This window comes from Pseudorca crassidens, chromosome 9 (genome assembly GCF_039906515.1).
Source record: "Pseudorca crassidens isolate mPseCra1 chromosome 9, mPseCra1.hap1, whole genome shotgun sequence".
NCBI lineage: Eukaryota > Metazoa > Chordata > Mammalia > Artiodactyla > Delphinidae > Pseudorca > Pseudorca crassidens.
In genome coordinates this window covers 94,064,072-94,089,608 of record NC_090304.1, presented here as the reverse complement: position 1 = coordinate 94,089,608, position 25,537 = coordinate 94,064,072, and the positions used below count along the sequence as shown (strand labels likewise).

The 25,537-nt window shown below is 47.1% G+C and overlaps 1 long non-coding RNA gene across 1 annotated transcript in view; it reads left to right on the top strand.

Annotated features, from left to right (window-relative positions):
• The window catches only part of LOC137230894 (uncharacterized), a 270,727-nt gene that overhangs the window by 36,215 nt on the left and 208,975 nt on the right, over nt 1-25,537 (top strand). The gene's annotated exons all lie outside the window — the stretch shown is intronic.

The following is a 25,537-nucleotide window of genomic DNA, read 5'->3' as shown; positions in this document are numbered from 1 at the left end:
GTGTCTAAGGTGAGTGTGTGCACCATCTGTGCATGGGGGTGTGTATAGAGAATGTGTATTGGGGTGACTGTGAATCTTTCTAGGGGTGCAGATCGTATATTATGGATGAATGTGCATGTGTGTGCAGGGGTCTGTGTTTTTCAGTGTGAAAATGGGGCAAGGTGTAAAACCTTGGGTGTATTTGGTGTGAACAGGTGTCTGAGTTTGGGAGCATGGGTCTCTGTGTTCACAATGGAGTGTGGATGTGCATTTCTCAGCACGTGCCTCTGCCTGAGTGGGTGGGTGAGAGAGGGTCGTGGGTGAGTGGACACATGTGCACTGCTCATGTGTAGCTCTGCAGACAGGTTCCTGCAGACTCCATATGCCCAGCTCCTGTGGCTCCTCCTGGCTTGGTTGCTGCCTCCGGTCCCTTGTGGTTCTGCCTTGCTGGTCCACAGAGAGATCAACACCCTTCAAACCAGCTGCCTCGTTGGCTGTGGCTCACTCGGTTGGTCTCCCAATGCGTGCAGTTGCCATGGAAACCAAAGTAGATCTGTTTCTGTCTGCCACCAGGTCCCTGGGCTAGGGCAGCTGTGGGCCAAAGCCACCGTGGTGAGGGCTGGCTGGGAGGAAGCGAGGAGGGCTCTGGGGGACCCTCTGAGCCAGCTTCTCTTAACATCCTCTTGGAGCCTCTTTTCTGCCTCCAAACACAAAGACAGGTCCCTGCTGTCAGACAACTGGGATCAAAACAGCCCTGTAAGACAAGGGCCTGAGCAGTTGACTTTTTCACACACATACAGAATCCTTTCCTGAAAAAAAAAAATTCCACATTACTATGCATGTCATTTGTATACCATTAATTCAGTGCCTAAAATAAAGTGGCTTTTAGGAGAGAGCTGGTGCTATCTGATAGGAGAACTCTGTACATGCTTTTGTGGCCTGACTTTATAATAGGCATCTGCTCAGACTTCGCTGCATTGGGAGAACTTGAACATAACAGCGTTAAGCATTGAAGAGATCACAGATCCTGTTTAGTGTTGAAAAACTGAGTAGCAAGCACAAACCTAGCTGTGTAAGCAAAGGGCGATACATTGTTAGGGAGATGCATAAAAGTGGCACAGCCATAACGCAAAGCTAGGGCATGATTAATAGGAGAGTTAGGATAGTGGTTAACTCCAGTAGTTAATGGGGAGGGTCAAAGGAGAGGGGGCTGGGGAAATGGGGGATTCTAAGGCACTAATAACATTGTGTGTCTTAACCCAGGTAGTGGAGACTCAGGTGATTGTTACTCTTTTCACAGCACATACATACTTATACTGTTCTGTATGTGCGATGCCTGCAATAACAAATCACCCATGCTGAGCCTGTGGCCCTGGCTTGATCCGAGTAGGTGGTAAGAGGCAGTATGGGGTCAGGGGAGGAGGACAGGGCAGGAATCACGCTTTTATGGATGGGTTCTGGAACTGGATCTAGCACTGACCAGCCGGTATGTGACCTCGAGGAAGCCTCCCAACTTCTCCCAGCTGCAGTTTCCTTGTCTGTAACATAATGATGAATGCATTGGACTTATTCAAGTAGAAATTAGTTTTGAGCTTTCTTTGTGTGGGGCACTGTGCTAGGAAACAAAGTCATGTACAGATGTCACGGGAACACATGATGGAGTGAGGTGAGCGCACTGGAAGGGGCTCGATGATGATGATGATGACAGGAGAGGCTCTGGGGGGACAGAGCTGGGAGAGAGACGGCAGTGGAGGAGGTGAGTTTTGAATTGGGTCTTAAATGATGGGCCAGATTTCAAGTGGCTGAGACAGGGAAGGAGGAAATGAGGAAGGGGAGGCTCAGTGCTATCAGGGGGGAGAGGTACTTGGAGAAAAGCGCAGACCTGTGCGGCTGGAGTGCCAGAACTTGGAGGATGGCTGTGGCGTGGTATTTACAATGAGAAACTCCCCGGATTGGGCTGGAGAGGAAGACAACTGGCCCACCTGGGGGAAGGGGTAGGGGAGAGGGAGCGGGAAGGTCAAGTGCTGTTGCCTGTCCCCCTGTCCTGGATGCAGGTGACCACTTGGTCCCCAGAACCCTGATGCTCAAGACTGTGGGTCCCTGGAGACAATCTGGACACCCTCACCCCCGGGCCTCTGCATTGGCCAGACTGTGAGAAAAGACCCCTCCCTCAGATGAAGGCCTTTGGCCCCTGGGCACATGAGGCCTCCACACCCCATACACATCCAGACAAGCCTCACGCAAGCCAGCTGCCGGGATGGGTGTGTGTGGCAGCAACACTCTTTGGAAAGTTCCCAGGGACAGGACAGCACTGGCCAGGATGTCTTGGACAGCCATCAGGTTGGCCTCACCCTGCCCTACCCAGCACCCACACTGGCCTGTTCCCTGTAATTCTGAGCGCGTGGTAATAAGGCAAGGAGGCCTGGATTAGGGACCAGAGAAGCTGGGTCCACATCCTGGCTCCATCTCTTAGGCGGAGGGACAAGTCTCCAGCCTTCTCTGATGGGTCTGAGGTGTCCTTGTCTCCAAAGTGAGGAGTGGACCAGTAATCACACAGGAACTTTCCATGTAGGACAGTTTTCCCCTTCCAGGGGGGAATGACTTGCTTATCTCCGACCCTCACTTGCTGGGCATCATTTTCAGGAAATCATGCCGCTTTGTCTTGGTGAAGATGGTATCTTTCATTGTTGAAGTGAGTAAAGTGTTTTTGATGTTGCACGAGTATAGCGTCAGGGCCCCAGAACACCTTCTCCCTGGGGGATGCCTGAATGATGACTTGCTGGAGTGCCCCCTGGGGAAGCAAGGTCACTTGTGTTAGATTGTTCTGGGTGCACAGCACCTGGTAGGCAGATGAGCTGTGTGAGCAAGCTGGGAACTGCAGGCCGCCGGAGGTGGGGGCCAGGAAAACCAAACAAGAGGGTTTTCCCCTGACTGTCTGCTGCTGAGAATCCAGCGTTGGAGATGAGAGGTCCCCATTCAGGGACCACTCACCCCAGGCAAGGTGGTGTCCACCGCACGGATCATGACAACTCCTAGGGAGGGAGTCTGATGCCCATCATTTATGTACCCACTGAACACGTGGTAGGTGCTCAGTATTTATTGAACGAATGTCTTTGGGGCAAATTCAATGTCACTGATATTCTTGAATTTGATGATTGGTGAAGATAGGAGGAGGTAGCCTGGTGGTGTCAGGGGTCCACCATCACTACTCTTAGTGGCAGAGAGCATGGGTTTTGGAAACAGTTAAGGGTCTGAGTCCTGGCTCTTATATTTACTTGCTGTCTGACCTTGGGCTTCTGTTATCCTCAGTTTCTTCATCTCCAAACTGGGTGCCTTTAGTACCTGTGCACAGCACATGAGGATCAGATGAGATGAGTCGTGTAGAGGGCTCAGCAAATGCCAGTTACTGCTCAGTCCACAGTAGATGGTGGCATGTGCGGTGTGGTCACTGGGGTGAGAGGGGTGCAGTGTGGAGTGGAAGTGGCGGAGGGGGGAGTCTGGCAGGAAGGCAGGTGGGTTCTTGGCGAGGCTTGTTTGTCAGTCAGGTGGAGGGCAGCAGGCGGTCATCAGGTCAGTGCTGTGTGTGAGAAAAACAAGCTTGGGTGAAGGGGAGAGCCATGCTTAGCATCAGGCAGGATGTTCAGTTGGCCCGTTCATCCCTTCGTGCACTCATTCACTCAGCGAAGGTGCGCTAATCATGTAATCATCCATGTTGTTCCGAGCACTATTCTAGGTACCAGGGATACAGCAGTAGCGTACGGACTTACTCTGGTGAAATCCCGTGGAATACTTTTATCATTCAACAAATGTGTTTGGGGCATTGTCCATTGCATGATTTTGTATTTATCTGCCTTGTGCTTTCTAGTAAGTCTTTTTCAGAATGTTCTAACTTCACCTGGGCAGACTATGAAGAAAAGGGAAAAATCTGTCCATGGTTAGATCAGAAGAGATGGGGGTGTGGGGACAGGTCACGTCATGAGACTGGGGGCAGTGGTATCGCAGGTGGTCCAGCCCCTCTGGAAGGCCTGGAGGGAGGGGGTTCCTAGCTTGATGCTGATGGGAAATTCAGGCCAGGAATTCAGCCGCGCAGCAGATCCCTCTCCTCCCTCTTCCTGCTCCAGCTGTCTGGGACTTTGCATCTCATGGCTGACATGGCTGTGCCTGGCTGACTCCAGATTTTACCCATTTCTTGACCATCACTGGCCTCCCCCACAGCCTATGGCTCCTGAGCCTCCCCCCTAAACTTACCTTACCCCGAAAAGAGCAGCAGCATCAGGACCAGAAAGAACCACACGCAGCCCCTTGGAGATAGCCCCTCTCTCAAGGATCAAGATTAATCAAGGCGAGTAGAATTGGCAGTTATGACGATATGGTCCAGTGTGGTGTTCTGGTAAATTCTTGGTTCCTGTCTACAAGGATGCTTTGATGAGTGGCTTAGGAGATCCCTCCAAGTTGTGGCATATCCACAGGGCCTTGTCAGTAACCCTGAGAGCAGCACCCCGTCCTGGAGATGCTGTATTAGTCAGGGTTCTCCAGAGAGACAGACCAATAGGATATGGAGATTTGTCCATTTATTTATTATATTTATTGGCTCGTGCAGTTATAGAGGCCAGGAAGTCCCACAATCTGCCGCAGCAAGCTGGAGAACCAGGAGGGCCAGTGCTGTAATTCAGTCCAAGCCAGGAGGTCAGAGAATTAGGAAGCTGATGGTGTAAATCCCAGTCTGAGTCTGAAGGCCCTAGAACCAGGAGCTCTGGTGGATGTCCCAGCTCAAGAGGAGAGCAAATTCACCCTTCCTCTACCTCTTTGTTCTGTTCAGGCCCTCAACAGATTGGTTGAAGCCCACCCGCATTGGTGGGGGCGACCTTCTTTACTTAGTCTACTGATTCAAACACTAATCTCTTCCGGAGACACCCTAATAGACACACCAGAAACAATGTTTTGCCATCTGGGCATCCCTTAGCCCCATCAAGTTGATGTATGAAATTAACCCTCACGCATGCTCAGCCCCTCTTCCAACCTGGCCGACAGCCTAGTTGCTAGAACTCACTTTATTCACTCTTCTATCTGGGCCTTTGCTCCAATACCTTCCCCTGTTCTCAGTTTAGCAGATTCCTACCTGCCTAAGCACTGTGTCAGAAAGAACACAGCCTCTGCAGTGGATGAATCCACATACAAATCTCAGCTCTGCCCTTTTCTTTTTTTTTTTTTTGCGGTACGCGGGCCTCTCACTGTTGTGGCCTCTCCCGTTGCGGAGCACAGGCTCCGGACGCGCAGGCTCAGCGGCCATGGCTCACGGGCCCAGCCGCTCAGCGGCATGTGGGATCCTCCCGGACCGGGGCACGAACCCGTGTCCCCTGCATCGGCAGGTGGACTCTCAACCACTGCGCCACCAGGGAAGCCCTCAGCTCTGCCCTTTTCTGTATGAGCTTGGGTGAGTCACGTAAGCCCTGGCCTCTGCTTCTTCCCAGGTGAGAGGAATCTTGCAGGAGGATGTAGGGATCATAGGAGATGTGGGTAGCGCCCATGGCACCTGGCAAAGCACTCAGCAGATGGCTGGATTCAGAGGCTTTGTTTCCTTTTTGGAAAAAGACTGGATGTGCCGACCTTATTTTAAATGTAGCTACTAAAAAGTCCACCTCCTCCATGAAGTCTCCCAGGCCACCCCCCAAACATCGTCTTTAGCCCTGTGCTGCTCCTAGGCCCCAGGCCCTTGGTGATGTCATCGGGGAGGCCAACTCTATTGTATGTTTTGGGGCAGGAGGGAGGGGAGTGTCTTGTCACCTTTACTCCCAGTCATGGAGCACTTACAATACATGGAGAATGTTTGCTGACTTGTGGAGGGTGGGCAGGAGCTGCCTGGAGGAAAAAGAGCTGAGGGCTGGTCCCCTGGCCTTGGCAGCCAGGATCTATCCAGGGGATGGGGAGGGGCCGGCAGCCCTCTTCCTCACTTGCCCCCCGCCCCATCTCCATTTGGGGGCTCCCACTCCCTCCTCCCTGACCTTGTTTCTTGTTGGCTCAGCCCTGTCCTGCTAACGAGCTGAGCCAGCCTCTCTTATGTGCTGACTCAGTCCTGTGGCTCCCGCTTCCTCTGCCCTTGTTTGAAAATGTCAAGTTAATTGCTCTGTAGCTTCAGGCTGCACTGGCAGGGGCATGGCCCCCCTCTCTTCTCCCCTTCCACATGCCCCAGCGGTCTCCAGCCCTGGGCCTGCCTTCTGTGGACAGGGCAGTGGGGTGGGTTGGGGAGAGGGGCAGAGGAGCAGAGAAGGGGATGGGCTATCACTGTCCATTAGGGAGAAATGGAGACGGGGAGGGGCTGGCACTCTTGGAGCCTGGTCCCCATATTTCCTGGCCCTTGGGATCTGCGAGATGCCAGCCACTGCCAGGATGGCCCTGGGAGGGAGAGTGAGAGGGGGGCTGTAAGCACTGGTGGGTGGCCTCTCAGATCTGTGTCAGAGCTGAGGGCCAGGAGGGCGTGCTGGGAGGGAGACCTTAGACCTCAAACAGGGAGGAAGGAAGGAATAGAAGGAAGGAAGGAGGAAAGGAATGAAGGAGTGGGGAGAGGAGGAAGGAGGCCAGTGGTGATTCTTGCACAGAGAAACTCACGTAATTCCTACAGGATGAGCTACAGATGCACCATCCAGGGTGGGAATCACAATGTTTAACAACGGTGTGGCACCAGCCCTTACTAACAAGGATGGATGCGGGGCCAGGTGCTGGGCAGGGTCCTGGAGGCCCCTGAACTGTGCCAGAAGTTAACCCTTTGGTTGCTGGGTCTTGGGGAGGTGGGGGAGGGGAAAGAGCAGGGTGTGGGTAGTGAGGTGTTTCAGTATTTTCACATGATGAGCTCCACAGCCTCTTGGTCTGTTTACTCTAATCTTTGTTTAGTGAGTAGGTACAAGCGGAGGGTGAATGCCAGCCTGGAGCTGACAGGGGGGAAGAGGAGGGAGCTGACCTCAGTGGGAAGTGGCAGAACGCAGACCTGGGTGACGGTGAGTCAGGCGCCCCGTGACAGTCTGAGGGGCAGGGGGGGAAGATGCCCCATGAGGGCTTGCGGAACAGAGGATGGGTGAGGGCAGGGGCTGGGCAGACCTCCAGAGGCCCTGGGGGAGTCCTGGGATGATGCAAGCTAATTCATTTTTTTAAATTATTATGACAAAGACAGAGGAGGAAGGAAGAGAGGGGATTAGAGAGGAAGCTCTAACCACCCCCTGCAACCCCCGGGGAACGTGAAGGTGTAGATGGATGAAAGCCTTCTCTCTGGTGAGGATGTAGCTGCCTCTTGGGGGTGCGCACCGGGTTTCCAGGTGGGTTTTCTGGCATCGGCGTCCTTGAAGTGATCTGACTAAGGGGAACAGACCCTCCTTCTTCCTTTCTTTCCTTCTGTGGGAGCTTAGGGAGGTTGAGGTGTGTGTGTGGGGGTGTCGGGCCGGGAGGGGCTGGAGGAGAGTGGTGAGGAGAGCAAGGAGAGCCAGGTAGGGCCTGCCCTCTCAGCTTTGCTCTCCCCAAGAGCTGTTTCTGTTTGTCATCTCCTCTCCAAAAGCGGAGATGTTTTCTGATCATCTTACAACTTCTCGAGCCAGAGGCTTTCTGCAGACTGCACAGCAGGGAGAAAGAAAGGAGGGGAGGAGAGAAGGAACACATGAGAAACAGTGGGCTTCCCAAGTAGGGGGACATCTGCTCTGGATTCCAGATCCAAAATGCACCTGGCGTTAGCGTTAGGGACCCGGGGGACCCATGGACGGGCCAGTTTCAGTGCTTCTTAGGGCCCTGGCGGGAGTCCAGCTGGGGCAGGCCACTTCCCCTCCCCACCACCGGGCACTTTGGGGCCTGCTGGTCACGTGCTTCTCTTCTCTTCCCTCCGTGGGTCTCCATCCAGTCCGCCGGCTTGATGAATTAGCCCCATAGATATTCCGTAGGGAAAGCAAGCACATATCATATATATCTTTGACAAGTTATTATTCTCCCTTATCAGGATTCGGGTGCATCCTGTACCCGCCATTACTCACACCGCACCCCCGCCCTCCTGGGCCCTGGCGCCAAGCCTGCTACTCGGCAGCGCCCGGCTGTGCGCCCTGCCTGGCGTCTGGGTTGTGGTGTGTGGGAGTGTGTGTCTGCGAGTGTGTGTGGAGAGCTCCGACCAGTCCTCCAGGCTGGGACCTGAGCAGAAGCCATCCTGGCCCCCTTTAGGCCCAGTTGACTGGACATCCTTCCCCAGGCAGGGGCTGGGCCCAAGACGGACCTGGTGGCATTCTTTGGTTCTCTCGCAGGAGCCAGGAGCAGGGGTTTTGTCCCAAGGAATGTTCTGGTTTGGGCCTCATCCATGTCTGTGTGGTCGGGCTGCGGGGGTGGGTATCCACCCTGTCCCCCACCCCCGTTTCCCTCTGCTGCTGGGCCTGCCCCTGGTTGGGGGCAGAACTGACTGCTGGGCCACCTTCTCTCATCCCAAGGCTTCTTGGAGCCCAAAGGGGCCCCTCAGGGCCGACTCGCTCACTCGCCCCCCCGCAGATGGCTGAGGCCCAGTGGCTGGAGGCCTGGGGGGCAGCCCTGATGAATGAGATGTAAGTGAACAGTATGCTCTTAGCCTGGCCGCCGGGCCCCCGATTTGTCATCTTTCACCCCAAGCATTCCCATTTCCCCAGAGGCAGGCTCCATCTTAACAAGTCCTCTATGTGGGAATCTAAGTGGGGCCTTTGGAATTGCCGCTGGTGCACTCAGGCCTTGGGGTGGGGTGGGAGGTACCCTCGGGCTGGCTGGTGGGGGCTGGCACCCGGGGAGTCCGTGGGTCCCTGCTGGGCTGGGGGTGACTCTGGGACTCCCAGTGCACCCTCCCCTCAGCTGTCGGGAGCTGTAAGGCCCAGCCCTCCACCAGCTCAGCAGGGAGCGGAGACCTGAGGGCCAGCCCTTCCCCCGCAGGAGTCTAACGTGCCCTCGGTGTCTGCTTCTCCAGCTCACGCTGCGCACTCCTGGGACCCTCCCCTTGCCTCCTTTGGGGCCACTGCCCAGCCCCTCAGTGCGCACTGGGTCATGGAGCGGGTGGGAGTGGAGCCTCCCATGCGGGTGCCCACGGCTGTGTCCTCCCGTGGGCTTGGTGTAGCAGACTGAGCAGGCTTCTGTGCCCAGGCTGTGGCCCAGGGGTCTCTGTACCAGAGACATACATGGCTCAAGCCTGCCCTCAGGGGCTCCCAGTCTAGTGGAGGAGGCCTGGGGGAAGGGAAGACTGATGTCCTGATAAGTATTCTGGGCCTGCTGCTGAGAGCTACCTTGTACCCCTCTGGAGATAACTGGCAGCTAAGGGGAGGGTGGGGGGAGGGAGGGCTCAGAGCAGGCTTCCCGGAGCAGGGAGTGCTGGGACGGGCAGGATTTAGGTGAGCAAGGAGAGGAGTGGGTGAGTGGGTCCCTGTCATTGCCCTGGGGCCAGAATCCTCCCTCCAGGGGTGCCCCCTCCTGACTTCTAATGCCCCTATCAGCTGGGGAGGGATGGGAGGCAGATGAGGTGAAGCGGGTGAGTGGGAGTCTGACGTTGTTTTGCCTCTTGGGGCCGCATCGTCTAGGCCTCCAAGCTTCAGTACCTGGTAGAGTCTCAGGGGTGTAGTGCTGCCACACTGGGTGTGCAGGTTCCCCTTTTGACTGGGGCTCAGGGCTCTGCACCCGGCCTGGGAAAGTGTGGATGTGTTAGTTGCAGTTAGTCTCAGAGCCACTAGAGGGAAGTCCCAGCCCATGTTTCCCTCTTTCCAGAAAGCTAAGGGCCCAGGTAGGGATGGGAATTGGGGGTGGCGGGGTGCCAGTGCTTGTGTCCAGGCTGGGGTTCCTCGTGCTGGGAATGAGGGTGCCTGTTCTGCTGCCTCTCTGGGTTAGGGCCTACTACTGCCTGAGCTCCTCAGTGCTGAGTTAGGGAACAAAACAATCTCTGGAAATATTGAAGAAATGAGAAAAAGGTATTTTGTTTAAATATTTTAATGTGATACTTATTTTAGTACCTTTTACAAAAATAGGTTATGAACATTAAAAGACTGTAGAATACCGTGCAGCTGGTGGTCAATGGCACAGTCCTTGATGCCAGCCTTCCTGGTTGGACTCCCAGCCCCACCACTTAATTGCTGAGTGACCTTGGGCAGGTTAAGTAACATCTCCAAGCCTCAGTTACGCCTTCTGTAAAATGGGGATTATAGTCCCTACCTCGTAGGATTATTGGAAAGACAAACACTGTAAAGGTCACTTAGCACATGCCCATTATATAGTAAGTGTTCAAGCAAGCGCACCTCTTTCATTTTCATAACAAGCAATTACATTTGATTTAGATGGAAGAGTAAGGGTCCCAAATTTAAAGCAAAAACACTATTTTTCTTTCCGTTGATATTTAAAGAACTCCCCACTACCCAGTAAAGTAAAAGAGTTGGAAGAACCTCTCCCAGCCCTGACAATTTCTAGGCTTTGTGCGGAATGAGTGAGTGCTGATTCGCACCTTAATTTATATCTCACATTTCCTGAGGTGTGATTGCCTGCTGGGCACCCCCAGGCCCCCTCTGGGATGGAGTGCAGACACATGGGCCCCCATCCCCCTTGCCGCATAATTGGTTGCTGGCTCTGTGAGCCAGTGGTCCCTGGTTGAGAACCCACCTTGGAACCCTCTAGCTGGTGCTTCTCCACCCCAGTCACACATGGGAATCACATTAGTTTGCTATAAAAGCTACCACTGCCTGAGCCCCACCCCCGAGGTTCTCATTCACTTGGTCTGGGGTGGGGCCCAGGCATCAGGGTGATTAAAGGCTACCTGGGTGATGCTGCAGAGAATGCAGGTGGGAAGACCAGGTGAAAGAGGTGCCTCTAGCCTCCCAGCCCTATGGCCTCACAGAATTCTGTACAAATTTAGGAAGAGACGTTTGGCTTGATGTAGGCAAGTCCTTCGGGATGTTAGTGAAGAAGCCTGGGTTCTAGTCCTGGCTTGGTGGTTAACTCTGTGTGGGCTTTTTGGTAAGCCCCCTGCCTCTGGGCCTCAGATTCCTCATCTGTCAAATGGGCTGAGTAGCACCCATTGGGCCTAAGGAGTCATGTGATGTGAGGATTAGATACCGACATGAGAGTGAGCACGCTTGGAAGGAGTGAAACCAAGATGCGGTTTCTCTCACTTCACTTTCAGAGAAAGGGACTGTATTAGTTTCCTAGGGCTGCGGGAACACAGACCGGGTGGCTTAAACAACAGAAATGTGCCGTCTCACAGTTCTGGAGGCTGGAAGTCCAATATCAAGGTGTCAACGGGGTTGGCTCCTCTGAGGGCTGTGAGGGGGGGATCTGTTCCAGGCCTACTGGCTTCGATGCCCTCTCATCCTGTCTTCACATTGTCTTCAATCAGTGTGTGTCTGTCTCTCTGTCCTATGTCCCCCCACTTTTTTTTTTTTTTGCAGTACGCGGGCCTGTCACCGCTGTGGCCTCTCCCATTGCGGAGCACAGGCTCTGGACGCGCAGGCTCAGCGGCCATGGCTCACGGGCCCAGCTGCTCCGTGGCATGTGGGATCTTTCCGGACCGGGGCACGAACCCGTGTCCCCTGCATCGGCAGGCGGACTCCCAGCCACTGCGCCACCAGGGAAGCTCCCCATGTCCCCTTTTTATATGGATACCTGTGCTATTGGGTTACAGCCCATCCTAATGACCTCATTTTAACTTACCTCTTATCTCCAAATACTGTCACCTTCTGAGGTACTGGGGGCTGGAACTTCGACGTAGCATTTTTAGGGGACACGGTTCAACACATAACAGGGAGTGAGCAAGTGCCTGAGGTCTTGATTCAGAAAATAGCAGCAAGAACAACACCCCCAAAACCCTGGAAGGGGACAGAGGGGGGGCAGAGACCAGGCTCAGCCTCCACCCCCAGGCAGCCCTCTGCACAGCTCCCTCCCTTTGCCACTTCACCTGGGGCTGGTTTGCCTTCTAGGTTATGGGTGTGCGGGACAACACATGAGGGGGACAAAGTGTATGTGGTCCAGCTCTGGGGCCACCAGGCACACTGCAGTCCATGCAGGAGCTGCTTCCTGAGCACGGCTCTTACCCAGTGTGGAGGTCCTGAGGGGGGTGCCGGGCGGGGGGACAGGGGTCTGTTTGGTGGTACCTTTCAGTTGTAGAGCAGGCAGTATGCTGCAGGCTTAGCCAGCTCCCCTCCTGTCTTGACACTTGCTGGGGAGATGGGGAGATCAGGAGTAGCGGGGAGAAAGGGCCTTGTGTAATACTCAGGCCAGGCGGGCCCAGAGCTTGCAATTGACAAACACAGGGCTGCCTCCCTTCCTCCCTCCCCTCCCTGTCTGCACCCAGGAATCTACCAGGCAGAGGGTGGGGTGGGGGTGGGGTGGTCTGTGGGGAGTGAGCCTGCTGTCGCCAGGTGTGCATCCGTATTTATCAGGGGTGAGTCCCTGGGAAGCAGCCGGATGCTGAGCACGCCGTTGGGCAAGGTGTCTGGGCCAGCTGCTCCATTCGTGGCCAGCCACTGGAAGGAGGGGATTCTGGAATGTCAGCCTGAACGGTGGTACCCTGATTTTGAAGTGTTTGCCAATTTCTGTGGTGTAAAGACTCCCACCGTGGCTGATTTCATGCTACCAAAATGAAGTCAAAACGGGCTCACAAATCTGAAAATTTAACATTATGGCCCAACCCCCTTGGTATGAAGAAGGAACTGAGGCCCAGAGGTGGAATAGCCCAAGGTCACATAGCACGTTGATCAGGGGCTCAGCTGGACTATGTTGCCACATTGTGTTGGAGTGTGTCTGTCTTCCTGGTGTCACCATTGAGAATGGGTCCTCTGTGACAGTGGGGCAGGGAGATGAGGGGTGGACTGGCCATCCAGAGGGGTAGCAGTGGGAGCTCTGCTTCCCAGCCTATCCAGTAATAACACCTAACATCACAGGGCCCTTTGTAGTTTACCAAGTGCTTTCTTACCTGTTACCTTTAAATTTAATTTCCACGGCAATCCAGGGGCTGCATATATTGTTATTACATTTTACAGATGAGGAAACTGAGGCTGAGGGTGATTGTATGATTTCTAGGTCACGTGACTACTAAGTGGCCATGCATTCACCCAAACCTAGGTCTTCTGAGACCAGTCCTAGTTCTTCCTACTCCCTACGGTACTGAGGCCATGACGCCTCTCCAGCGGTCTGACGACCCTCCGCCTACAGGAAGCCTAGAGCCCCTGTGCTGTCCACCCTGATATCAGCCTAGCACAGAGGTCCCTCGATTAGTGCCTGCTGTTGGGTGAGCTGACCCTTGGGCAATGGCCAGGGGGCTTACCTTTATTTACCCTCTGCTGCTCCCTAAGGGTGGTGCCCTTGATGCCTGGGTGCTGGCCACTCTCATCCCACCTGGTTTCTTTTCACCCAGGACTGGAACCCCCAGCTCACCTCACCTCAGGTCTTCTCAGGGCTGTCCCCACCCCCTCAGCCTCTCCACCCCACACAGCCTCCCCAGGCCTTTCTTCCAAGACCTTGCCTGGCACAGGTGAGGAAGGTGTTCATGTATGTGGTTTCACCATGGTTCCTTTCCTGGAACAAGTTCCCTTCTTGATCCAGGAAGTCTCAGCCCCATGCCCATCTGTATCCCTCAGGTTGGGCCCAGCATGTTTAAGGGAACTGCAGCTTGTTTGGGAGATAGGAAGACAGACAGACAGACCAATAGAGGGGGAAAAGAAAGAAAGGCACCAAGGAAGAAAGACATGAAGATATCATGTGTTAGGAAAACAGTAAAAAGCAGATAACCAGAGCAGATATGTGCTAGGCACTGTGCTAAGTCCTTACAATAACCCTCTGAGGTAAATACTATTTGATCCCCATCTGAGAGCTGAGGAAACTGAAGCGCAGGGAAATTAAGTATCTTGCCCAAGGTCACATAGCCAATGACTGTGAATCAAACCCTGTATGTCTATTCTTACCCATCAGACTACCAGGCATTCTGGTTAAGAAGAGGGAGCCCAGAGTGAGTGAGACAAGGAGAGTGAGAAGTGAGAGAGTGAGTGACAGAGGCTGGGTGTCCGTCCCAGCACCCTTATATACCTTGAGGGGGCGTGCAGCTTGGGCTGCCACAGTCAAGAGGTAGTGCAATGTACCAAGGAGAAAGAGAACCTGATGAGGAGTCACGATAGCCTTTGTGGCCTTGGATGAGTCACCTCACCTCTCTCAGCTGCTTGACAGACAGCTGTGCACATGTTCCTCGAGCAGCCTGCACACAGCTTGCAGGAGCCAGGGTGGGCAAGAAGGACCCTGTTCTCCAAACACTGAGGATCTGTGCTATGATTGCTGCTTGTGATCACAGAGGTGCAGACAAAAAGACAGGTGGCCATATTTGTTGCACCTCTCCTATTGTTGCAAGCCTTCTGGCTGAAGTGACTTACAGGGTATTTAAGGGGCTGCCACCTTTTTTCCCCTTAATTTTACTCTTTTTCCCCTTTTGGGAACCGGATATTAAAAACTAGAACATTCAGGGGCTTCCCTGGTGGCGCAGTGGTTGAGAGTCCACCTGCCAATGCACAGGACATGGGTTCGTGCCCCGGTCCAGGAAGATCCCACATGCCGCGGAGCGGCTAGGCCCGTGAGCCATGGCCGCTGAGCCTGCACGTCCGGAGCCTGTGCTCCGCAACGGGAGAGACCACAACAGTGAGAGGCCCACATACCGCACAAAAACAAAACAAAACAAAAAACTAGAACATTCAAAAACAACTCCATATGTGGGGATAATTAGAAAGTGATAGTGCCTGCCTATGTAAAGGCTCAGAAAAGACCTGAGAAGACTTTAAGTTTACATCTTAGGTGATCCTTGACACAGAGACAACCTACAACAATCAAACAAAACAATAACAAAAGCAGCAAACCCTAGGGTAAGGGGAGAATCTGATTTCCAGAGTTACAACATTATTAGATCTAAATGTCCAGTGTTTTAACAACAAAAAAATTCACAAGACATACAAAGAAACAAGAAAGTATGGCCCATCCAAAGGAAAAAAATAAATCAGAATAAGCTTCCCTGAAAAAGACCTGATGGCAGATATACTAGACAAAGAGTTTAAAACAACTGTCTGAAAGATGTTCAAGGAACTAAAGGAAGATGTGGAGAAAGTCAAGAAAACAATGTATGAAAAAAACAGAAATACCAATAAAGAGGTAAAAAACCTAAGAAGAAACCAAAAGTAAATTCTTGATTTGAAAAGTACAATAATTGAAATGAAAAATTCACTAGAGGGATTCAAAGGCAGATTTGAGCAGGAAGAAAAAGGAATCAGTGAACTTGAAGAGAGATCAATAGAAATTAAGAAATTTGAGGAACAGAAAGAAAAAAGAGTAAAGAAAAGTGAACAGAGCCTAAGGGACCTGTGGGACATCATTAGGTGGACCAATGTAAGCACTGTGGGAGTCCCAGAAAGAGAAAAGAGAAGGAAAGGGACAGAGAGAATGAAGAAATGATGACTGAAAAGTCCCCAATTCGATAAAATACATAAATATAAACATCCAAGAAGCTCAACAAACCCCAAATAAGACCCACACTGAGACATTTTATAATCAAAAGCCAAGCTTTCAAAAGCCAAAGACAGGGAATCTAGAAAGCAGCAAGAGAGAAGCAAATTGTTTCATACAAGGAATCTTTAATAAGATTATCAGCAGATTTCTCATAAGAAACTTTGGAGGCTAGAAACGTGAACCAAAACTAGATAACCACATGCAGAAGAATAAAGTTGGACTCCTATCTTACATCATTCACAAAAATTAACTCTAAATGGATTAAAGACTTAAACATAAGACCTGAAATCATAAAACTCCTATAAGAAAATGAAAAAAGCTCCTTGACATTAGTCTTGACAATGATTGTTTTCGATATGACACCAAAGGTACAAGCCACAATAGCAAAAATTAATAAGTGGGACTGCATCAAACTAAAAAGTTTCTGCACAGCAAAATAAACAGTCAACAAAATGAAAAGGCAATCTATGGAATGAGAGAGAATATTTGCAAATCATATATCAGATAAGAGGGTTAATATCCAAAATATATAAAGAACTGATACAACTCAATAGCAAAAGCACAAACAGTCCAATTAAAAAAAATGGATGGAGGAACTGAACAAACATTTTTCCAAAGAAGATATACAAATGGCCAATAGATGCATGAAAAGATGCTCAACAGTCATCAGGGAATGCAAATCAACACTACAATGAGATTACACCTTGCACCTGTTAGAATAGGTATCATCAAAAAGACCAGATATAACAAGTGTTGGTGAAGATATGGAGGAAGGGGAATCCTTGTGCACTGTTGGTGGAAATGTAAATTGGTACAGCTACTATAGAAAACAGTACAGAAGTTCCTCAACAAATTAAAAATAGAACTACCGTATGATCTAGCATTTCCACTTCTGGGTGTATACCCAGAAAAATTGAAAGCAGAGTCTTGAAGAAATAACTGCACTCCCATGTTTATTGCAGCATTTTTCGAAATACCATGATATAGAAACAATGTAAGTGTTTATCAGTGGGTGAATAGATAAGAAAAATGTGAGATATATACATATGTGTGCGTGTATATATATATATACACATATATATGTATATATATACACACGCACACATATGTATATATTGGAGATGGATGGTGCTGATGGTTGCACATTATGAATGTATTTAATATCACTAAATTATACACTTAAAATGGTTAAGATGGTAAGTTTTAGGTTATGTGTATTTTATCACAATAAAACATTGAAAAAGAATGATACGATCACACAGTTGTTCATCCAATAAAATATAGTGAGCATCTACTATCTTTCAGCTACTGAGAATAAAAGTAAGCAAGACAAACACCATTTGAGTTCCTTTTGGGGCTTCCAATCTAGAGGGTGATACAGGTCAATACAATAGAGAGGGATAAGTACTAAGTCCAGGAAGTGATGGTAATCAAAGGAGGAGTACTCGACCCAGTTTAGGTTGTCAGGGAAGGCTTCCTGGAGGAAGTGGCATGAAGCTGAGACAGGACAATAAGTAAGAGTTGGTTATGCTAAAGTTTGGATTATGGAAGAGGGAGGGTATTACAGGAGACAGCATGGAGGGACTGAAAGTAGTTGGATTCACCTGTATAAAGAAGTTCTTTTATTTGCCTAAAACATGCCTTGATCTAATTTTAAAGGTGTCCTCGAGCTCTAGGAGTTAGATTTTGTGTCCTAAGAACTCTTTGCCTAACCCAAGGTAATAAATATATTCTTCTAGAACTTTATATTTTTAGGTCTACATTTAGGTCCATGATTCATTTCAAATTAACTTTTGTTTAAGGTATAAGATATGTGTTGAGACTCTCTCTCACAATCTCTCTTACAATCAATCTAACATGGCACTATCTGACACAAAGCCTATTTTATGATAAAGTGTTGGGTATCGCTTGTAATTTATTGAATTCTGTACCAAAAGTGAGAAACAGACTAGTTGTATGGGTACAAAATGGTAGTAAGTGTACTGGTTGTTTAGCTCATGATTGCATGGCTGACTGGGAGCTTAGGCTTGCTGTTGTTGCCCAGCATCACAAGAGAGTAGCATACTGTATATCACCAGTCCAGGAAAAGATCAGACTGCAAAATTTGAAGCATGGTTTCTCCTGAATGCATATCACTTACTTACCATCCTGAACTTGAAATATCTTAAGTTGAATTATCATATGTTGGGGACTGTCTGTATTATTTTTGTTGGTGGTTTATTAATATGGTGAATTATACTGATAGATCTCTATTAGTTTTTGTTTCATATATTTTGATGTCCTATTATTAGGGGCCCACACATTTAGGATTGCTATGTTCTCTTGAGTAATTGACTTCTTTATCATTATGAAATGTCCCTGTATCCTGGTAATAGTCCTTGCTCTACAGACAACTCTGTCTGATATTAATAGAGCCACTTCAGCTTTCTTTTGAATAGTGTATACATGCTATATCTTTTTCCATTTTTTTACTTTAATCTAGCTGTGTCTTTGTGTTTCAAGTGTTGGGTTTTACTTTTTAATCCAGCTTGATGATCTCTATATTTTAATTTGGGTGTTTAGATGATTTACGTTTAATGTTATTATCAACACAGCTGGGTTTAAATCTACCTCCATGCTATTTGTTTTTCATATCTGTTATTTGTTACTACCTTCCTATCTTCTTTTGGATTGAGTTTTAAAAAGTATAGTTCATTTAATCTGCACTATTGAAAACCACTGCTTTAAATAACTGTACTATCTCCTCTCTCATGAAACCCTTCAGACAACAGAGCTCCAGGGGATGGAGTAGGTTGCCTGGGGATATGATGCGGGGAAACAATGCCTTAAAAATAGGTCTCATATCTTGAGATAAATAACTACTTTCTAGATCCAAAATCCTGGTACAATTTATAAGGGTCTTTCCTGCGGCTTCCTCTTTTCTCAGGCATCTCACCACCTCAGCTTCTGGGACTCTTCAGGATAGCATAAACTGTGCCGTCAATCAAAGTCAGAGAAAGAGACCTAAATGTAAAATTCCTAGAACTCCTGGACCCTTCCCTCCATTCTGAGAGACAGAGCTCTTACACAGTGATTGCCAAGGCAATGGGCCCTAGCACAATGAAAATCCCCATCCTCTTGAATAATCACTCACTGCTGGAGAATTGAGAGACACTGGTTACTTTTCTAACTACTTTAACCCCTGGAAGTGGACTGGGCCAGTACAGTCTTGTAGGATCTCTGTATTTTTACCATACAATATCCATAACTGATATATTATAAAAATTAGGTCTTTAAAGCAGTACAGGTACAATTTTATATAGTGAGTTTTTTATTGTGGAGATATTCAAATCGGAGTTAGACAACTATAATACTTAGCAGGGAATGTTGCATAGTTTTCAATAATCGATGGGACCGTAGGCTGCTCTAGTGGTTCCTAAATTTGCCTGTGCATCAGAATTACCTAGAGGTGTGGGATTCTTTTTTCGCTTTAATTTTAATTTTCTTGAAGGCAATATATGCCTACAGTTTACAAAGTCAAATAATACCAGAAGGTTTATAATAAAATATAGTGGTTTCCTGTCCAATCCCTCTCTACTCTCTCCAGTCTTCCTCCCCAGAGGCAACCTCCATTTTAACTCTTTCCCCTCTTTCTCCTAGTGTGTGTGTGTGTGTGTGTGTGTGTGTGTGTGTGTGTGGTGTGTGTATATAGATATCCATTGACTTTTATTTATGATAGATAAGGGTTTACTTAACTCCCCAATATCACTATATTGCAATTTTAAATATACCAACGTTTAATATTTACATTGTTATGCCTATGCAACTATTCACAACTGAATATATATTGTGGTATACTTTGTTTCCTTTTCATTTCTCCTGAAGTTGCCTTGATTTCTAATTTGCTTAGTTTTATGTTTACTCATTGCTAATTCTTCTACTCTCCTTATAGCCTCTCAGTATGGTTACCACAAAGCCAGTCTCATCAGGCAATCTACTACTTCCATTTAAAAAAATTAGAAACATCCCTTCTGAAGACCTTTATTTTCCTTCTTTTTGGTTTGACGACTCTCAAGGCTTGCTGCACTCCAGTCATCCTGGGTGTTTCTTTTGCTGCCATTCTTGGTTTTACTTGCCTCTTTCCTGGGTTGGATTCATCGTTTCCAAATCTCATGTCTTTTCCATCTTGCTTTTCTTCTTTGTTTTGATAAAGTACATCCTCCAGTAATTGCATCACATTGATGGTTCAAATGCAAAGGTATGGTGAGGACATTCCTATCTCTTGATTCATACCGATCCAGTCTGGACTGGTTATCCCCTGTGTGTAGTGAATACTTGTTATTCTAGGATCTCTTTTTTGTCTTCACCCAGGAGATTCCCTTTGCTTTGTCTATGCCTTCCCCTTTTTTGGCTTACTCTATTGTTTTGCTCTGTAGCCTTATGAAAAAGTATAGCAGAGAGATAAACTTTTTGAGATTTTACAAAACTGAACATTCTAATTATTCTATTTCATATCAGATGACATCTTAGCTGGGTATAGAATTTATAAAAATAGCCTTTAATGTCATTTACCAATACTTCTAGTTCTTCCTTTTCTGGGCTCATGACAGGATTGCATACCCTTGTCTTGAAGTTAGGCATTGCAATGTGATTTGCTTTTGATAACAAAATCTGAATAGAAGTAGAAGGTAGTCTTTGGACAGAAAACTTTAAGGGATGGTATGTACTTCACTATGTTTCGTCTCTGCTACTGTGACTGATACATTTTGAGATGCTGCAGGTGCTGTCAGCCTGGGTCCCTGAGTAAGAAAGACTTGGGATATATATCTCCCCACCATATAGTGGGGCAAGAAATAAAGCTTTCATTGTTTTAAGCCATTGAGATTTAGGGGTTGTTTGTTGCCACATCATAATCTAGCTCATCTTGACTGAGATCAGGATAGATTCTTAGAAATGGAGTACTTATAAAACAAAAAGCCTCTATGTAGTAGGTAGCCTGGCCTAGGGTCTGTGCAGTGAGCTATAAGAAAACTTTATTAGAGCTTTAATAAAACTTTATTAAAGATGACACTTTACATTATGCAGTGGGAAATATTTAATAAAATTGTCTGGGAGTCAGGTCACATTCTTAGGGAAATTTAAACTCAAGATGAAGATATGGGAAAACAGTATGTTAGCATATGTTTGGTTATTATTGACTGTGTTTGACAAAGTTGTGTGAAAGTGTGTATTCAGAAAAGAACTGGCCAATATACAAGCAGAAATAAAAGTGAATAGACAGTTTCCAAAAATTCAGAGCCTTGAAATATTTGGAAAAGCCACTTAACTTTGGACTCCAAATAGTAGGAGATAAAATTGATAAAAGTTTTGAGTAAGAAAGTCCACTTAAAACTGATTGTTGTGGAAAGGGCCAAAATAAGGGCATGGTCCTCACTCCCACTGTTAGCAAGTGAGTAGGTTAAGATGTTTAAGATAAAACTCCTTCAAGGATGTGGCACCCAGTTATTACTTTAACAGGACAAATGTCTCAAGGAAAAGAGAGTAAAGTGAAGCCTTGGATCTCCCATGTAATCCTGATAGGCTCAAGGCACACTTATCTTTAGGAAAAGAGAGAAGATATGGAGATGAGAAATCAAAGACATATAGCTCTGGGAATTATGTCTCTAAAAGAAATGTGGGCACCATTGCTGGATTCTATTGCTGACAGAATCAAATAGATAAAAAGACAAGATATTGAAAGAGTTGTATTGCCAAAAGAATCACCAGTGTGGCCTGAGAAAGACTATTTTTAAAAAAATTTTATTGAAGCATAGTTGATTTACAGTGCTGTGTCAATTTCTTCTGTACAGCAAAGTGACTCAGTTTTACATATATATATGTATCTAGCTATCTATATTTTCATATTCTTTTCCATTATGGTTCATCACGGGATATTGAATACAGTTCCCTGTGCTATACAGTAGGACCTTGTTGTCCATCCATCCTATGTATAATAGTTTGTCTCTGCTAATCCCAAACTACCATTCCTTCCCTACCCTGTCCCCCCACCCACTTGGCAACCACAAGTCTGTTCTCTACATCTGTGAGTCTGTTTTTATTTCATAGATATGTTGATTTGTATTGTATTTTAGATTCCACATATAAGTGATATATGGTATTTTCTTTCTGAGAAAGACTATTTAAGAACCTAAAATAACTCTATCAGTAGGAAGTGATCTGAGAAAGAGGCTTAGCTCTCAAAGAGACCATATTCTCCTACATTCACTTCAGCTATGGCCAAGGAAAATAATGGAAAAGAAAGAATTTCCTAGAGGAAGGAGCCAGAGGAACAATGGAGTATAATGGACAAAGGAGTTACTCCCAGGGAGCATAGTGGGAGCCTAATCCAGCAACATCTCTGCTCCCAGGAATGAGGCCCTCAAAATATCTGCCCAGCAGGACTTCAGAATTGCTTATGGACCAGTGTCTTCTGGCTATTTCCATTCTTCCCCTTTCTGATGGGACCGTCTATTGTGGTTATCCTATCCCTGTTCCACCACTGTATATTGGGTATGTGGAGCATAAAACTTATTTTTAGCTCATGGGCCTACAGATTAAGAGAAGAGGATCTTGTATATATCTTATATGCTCCATGATGCAGTGTGCAGGGATCTTGAGCCTTGTGTTTGTTGCTATGACTACCTGGAACTTTTGGGTTGTTGCCCTTTGGGGAGAAGGTCAGTGTATGTTCCTTGGTGAGGAGAGTGAGCCAGATATTTAGTGACCAGAGAGAAGACTGGTCATTATATATATCTAGTTCTCTCTCTGGGTACATAGTAGGGTTGCACTTCTCTGACTCTTTTTGAAATTAGGCAGATCCATATAACTAACTGTGGCCAAGGAAATGTGAGCCGTGTGATGTGTATCACTTCCTGACAGAATTTTTTAAAGAGCTGTGACCCATTTGTCATGTTTTCTTTTCTGCCATGGACGTAGGGAGAGACTACAACAGCCTAGGTTCTGCTGAACTGAGATGGACCTGCAGCATCTGAGATTTTGGAGTGTTCTATTACAACAGCATAACCAAGCCCATCCCAACTGATGCAGAATTCTAAGTTGGAAATTGTTTTCTTTTAGAATGTTAAACACGTTGCTCCATTGCCTTATTGAGTTTAGTATTGTTGTTGAAGTCTAAAACCATTCTAATTCCTGATACATTTATTGTGACCTCCCCCCTTTTTTTCCTTTTTGGATTTTCTCTTCAACCTCCTTAGTATTCTGAAATTTCAGTGATGTGTCTTAGTGTGAATTTATTTTCGTCAGTTGTGCTCAGCATATGGTGCACCCTTTCAACCTGAAAATTCATGCTCTTTGGGGGAAATTTTCATGAAGTACTTTATTGATAATTTCTTTCTCTCTCTCTCTCTCTTTTTCCTTGTTCTCTTATTATTTGATGTTGAATCTCCTGAATCGGTGTTCTAATTTTTAAAAATTTTTTTCCTATTTTCCATCCTTTTTGCTCTACTTTCTGGGATATTTCCTCAAACTTATCTTCCATATTTCTGTTGAATTTTTCATTTTTACTATCAGAAATTTCCAAAAGCTCTTTTTTTTCCCTTTCAATATTCTTTTTTATAGCATCCTATTCTTCTTTCGTGGATGCAGTATCTTCTCTTCTCTGAGGATATTAATGTTTAAAAATTTTTTTTTTCCTCCTTTGCGTAGTTTCCTCCAAGTTACCTTTTCCTGTTTCTTTATTTTGGCTTCTATCTTTCATATTAGAGGCTTTTTCCTCTCTCAAATATCTGATAATCCTTTACTGTCTGCTCAGGCTCCAGTAGCAAACCAAAGAGCTGATTGGAAGCTTTGAACTTGAGGGGATCGCTTGTCAACTTCATTGGATTGTTTGTTGGAGAACAATTTCAGCGTCTTAGTCTGTCCTCTGGCTGGTCCCCAGACAGTATCTACCAAACTGCTACCTGAAGGATGAAGGTTTGGTTGCCAGCATTCTGGAACCACATGGATGATCAGGACTGGAAGTCTCAGGACCCTATATTTAGTGTCACACAATAAGTGATTTTCATTGTTTATGGTCTGGTACTCATCCCCTCAATTGTGCTGGTTGACCCCTAGTCCAGAGGTCTTCTATTTTTACCCCCTTTCTCGAGAATAAACCTTCAGTCTTTGGCCACAGGTGAGGGAGGGGCAGCAGCACAGCAGCATGGGGTGGGGGAGGGAAGAATCAGAAAAGGAGACTTCTGAGGAGTGACCAGTGAAGTTGAAGGACAACCAGGAGAGAGTGGTATCCCTGAAGCAAGTGAAGAAGAGGTTTTAGGGAAGAGGGAGTGATCACTTCTGTCAAATAGTCTGAGGAGTAAGATGAGCACAGAGAACTAACCATTGGACCTGGCAGTGCAGATGTCATTGGTGACCTTGATGAGAGGTGTCTCCTGGACTCGTGGGGACAAAAGCCTGGTTGGAATGAGTTTTAGAGAGAACGGTAGGAGAGCAAATGGTGACCTTGAGTGTGGACAGTTCTTTCCATTTGATTTCATTCCTTCTGAAAACAACCCTGTGAGATAGGTAGTCATCCCCATTTTAGAGATTTAGAGTAGAGGAAGCAAAGTCTCAGAGAGGTTTAAGTGAATGTGCTCATGGCTTCACAGCTAGGTGCTTCTCAAAACAGTGTTCATCTAATCTTTCTTATACTAGGTATTCCCCCCAAACACCACCTTCTGGTTCCAGGGATACCTGGTCCTTTTGGTTCCTGAGGCTTTGTAGTGTAAATTACATTGATTCTCATCTTCCGAGTTGCTAGCTGAGGATTCAGCATTCTTGGGCCCACTAAGTTAGTCATCACTTATCTTGTCCTTCAGCTTTCAGCTTCTAAAATTTTGAGATTGTTGTCTGAGCTGCCAAGAGGGATTTCAGGCCCCAGTGAACCTCTTCCGGACTTCTGGTGCCCCTCTTCATCTTCTTTGCTGATTCTTCCTCATCTCCCCAAATTCTAGGACTCAGTCCTTGGACTTCTCTTTCTTCCTGGGTGATTTCATTCAATTTCCTGGTTTTAAATACCTTCTTCATGCCAATGACTCCCACATTATATTTCCAACCTGAACCTCTCCTTTGATCTCCAGCTTCCTGTATCTACTTGCCTACTCAACATCTCCACTTACTTACTTAATAGGTATTGTGAATGTGACATGTCCAGTACTCAACTTCTAATTTTCTCCCCCAAACCTTCTCATCCCACAGTCTTCTTCCTTGCGTAAATGTAGCTCCCAGGAAAAACCCTTGAAGTCATCCTTGACTCCTTTCTTTTTCTCACACCACACATCCTATACATCAGCAGTTCTTGTTAACTCATTCCAACTTGGGTTTGGATCCTGCTTCCCTCATATACTGAGTGACTGTATTAGTTTTCTGTGGCTGCTATAACAAATTACTACAAACTCAGCAGCCCACATAACAAATGTATTATCTTATGGTTCTGTATGTCAGAAATCTGACAAGTCTCTTTGGACTAAAATCAAGGTGTTGGCAGGGCTGCATTCCTTTCTGTTGGCTCTGGATAGGATCTGTTTCCTTGCATTTTCCAGCTTCTAGAGGCCACCCATATTCCTTGTCTTGTGGCCCTTTCCTCTGTCTTCAAAGCCAGCAAAAGAAAGTTGAGTTCTTCTCACGCTGCATCACTCTGACCTTTTCTTCTGTTTGCCTATTCCATTTTTTTCTTGTGTGGGACTTTTAGTTTTTATCTCATATACTATTATACCACTTGAATTAAAATTTTAAAAAATTTATTGAGGTAACATTGGTTTAGAACAATGTATTAGTTTTATATGTACATTATATTTCAACTTCTGTGTACACTACAGTGTGCTCAATACCAAAGTTTAGTTTCCATCCATCACCACACGGTTGATCCCCTTGACCCATTTCGCCCTCCCCACCACTTCCCCTTAGGTAACCACTACTCTGTTCTCTGTATCTCTGTGTTTGTTTTCGTATGGTTTGGTTTGTTCATTTTTTTGTTTATTTTTTGTTGATTTTTGTATTCCACATATGAGTGAATTCGTATGGTGATTGTCTTTCTCCGTCTGATTTG